This window comes from Ovis canadensis, chromosome 23 (genome assembly GCF_042477335.2).
Source record: "Ovis canadensis isolate MfBH-ARS-UI-01 breed Bighorn chromosome 23, ARS-UI_OviCan_v2, whole genome shotgun sequence".
Classification (NCBI taxonomy): Eukaryota; Metazoa; Chordata; class Mammalia; order Artiodactyla; family Bovidae; genus Ovis; species Ovis canadensis.
In genome coordinates this window covers 49,216,652-49,217,206 of record NC_091267.1, presented here as the reverse complement: position 1 = coordinate 49,217,206, position 555 = coordinate 49,216,652, and the positions used below count along the sequence as shown (strand labels likewise).

General features: G+C 40.9%; 1 non-coding gene across 1 annotated transcript; it reads right to left on the bottom strand.

The window, feature by feature from the left end:
* Positions 1–205: 205 nt before the first annotated feature.
* On the bottom strand, positions 206–309 carry LOC138428570 (U6 spliceosomal RNA). The gene has a single exon (XR_011252508.1). It is a non-coding gene; the product is annotated as a U6 spliceosomal RNA (small nuclear RNA).
* Between the last annotated feature and the right edge of the window lie 246 nt (positions 310–555).

The window sequence follows — 555 nt, the reverse complement described above, 5'->3', positions numbered from 1 at the left end:
TCCTCTGATTTAATGTTTGTCTGTGTCAGGGATTTAACCTTGTTCTATTAATTTGATGACACAGCTCTTAATCCTATTAACCTAACATTGTGAGATTAAGAGTATGGTTTAGAATGTGGTAGGGTTTTGAAAGAAACACTAGAGGGCGGGCTGTCTACACGATCAGAAACAGTGATCTTGAGCTACTTTATTTTACACAATTTTTTTTAATACGGAATTCTTCATACATTTGGGTGTCATCCTTGTACAGGGGCCAGGCCTCTGTATTGTCCCAGTGTTTGTATCTGTGTTGCCGAAACAAGCATACACAGATATATTTGATAAGACTCATTGAAGCCTTAGAAATATTTTTTTAATTTGAAATTTTTTCTATATATCTTCTTACACAGGCTTCCCAGGTGGTTCAGTGGCAAAGAATCCGCCTGCCAATGCAGGAGACGCTGGTTCCATTCTTGGGTTGAGAAAGTCCCCTGGAGGAGGAAATGGCTACCCACTCCAGTATTCTTGCCTGGAAAATTCCATGGACAGTGGAGCCCGGCAGGCTACAGTCCTTGA